This window comes from Cyprinodon variegatus, unplaced genomic scaffold (genome assembly GCF_000732505.1).
Source record: "Cyprinodon variegatus isolate N-32 unplaced genomic scaffold, C_variegatus-1.0 Scaffold524, whole genome shotgun sequence".
Taxonomy (NCBI): Eukaryota; Metazoa; Chordata; class Actinopteri; order Cyprinodontiformes; family Cyprinodontidae; genus Cyprinodon; species Cyprinodon variegatus.
The window spans coordinates 325,793-327,032 of NW_015150977.1; positions in this window are offsets into that span (position 1 = coordinate 325,793).

Consider the following 1,240-nt stretch of genomic DNA (forward strand, 5'->3'; position numbering starts at 1 on the left):
TGATTGTAGGACCACTATGTGGACGTGTCCTTGGCCTTGGTGACTCCGGGCAGTAAACTGAACTGGTCGTACTCCTGGATGTTCAAAAGCCCAAAGACGGGACTAACTCTGACACTCTCGCCTCCAAAGCTACAAGAATACTACAGTTATTACACATCCCATAACACATCACTAAAGGAGCAAGCAGAGGAATAACTGAACATCTGGCACAGAAAGCAGAGGAGAGGAGAGGAAGTGTAGAGACAGTTGGAAAACAGTCAGGGAGAGACAGATACCACAGAAGTGCCAAGCCAGTGCTATCCTAGGCTAGCTACCCCTTACTACCAGAAATAAACACCGTGTGAAGGTGAGTAGTGCTTCGTCAAAATGTGCAGCAATAGGAGCTGTCTTTTAAGGTGCTGTTGGACAGTTACAGTAACTTAGATATATCACAGAAAAGATAACTTGGTAGCACAAAAGAATGAAGGTCAGCAGTCAAAACAGGAAATGAACCTGACATGTCTCAACAACACTAGCACCTGGTGGGAGCTGTTTGGTTTATTTAAATCTAATGAAGGGCAGGTGAATATTGCTGATAGAGAAAACACTTTATAATGGAACCAGATTGAAGCTGACAATTAGAGTGGAACTACAGCTGCCTACAGAGCGGCTATAGTAAATCACTAAAAAAACAATAATAACATTACCAGTAATTATGACCAGAAAGAACAAATAATACGATAGAGAATAAACAAGATTGCAACTGAATTCTTTTTTAAAGAATGCTTCTTTATTTATCCCTCAGTGGAAAGATTTATTGTCATTATTATCGTCATTATTGTCAGGCAAATGTTTGTACAGAGTGGTACATAAAACATATGCAAAATCCAAGAAGATAAAATAGCTGTAGTGCTTAATAGTACTTCCCTACATTACATAAACAATTATGCTGTTATCTGATCTTATGATTTACCAAACAGGAAAGGGATGTTTTAGGTATATCTTTCGAAAGGAGTGCTGAACACTATGGAAGACTAAAACTTCCAGAGATAAGCACCAGCCCCACAGCGACCCTGACATAATAAGCTAGAGAAGGTGGATGGAGATATATAAACTGCCCCCCAAAATAAACCAAAACAGAAAATATACCAATTGATTAAATGAGACATTACTCCATGTAACTTCCTAGCCTGACGTAGTCCGACTCAATTCTAGTCAGAATGAGTCTGATGCTGCTCCATAGAGCTGTGATTATGGGGCG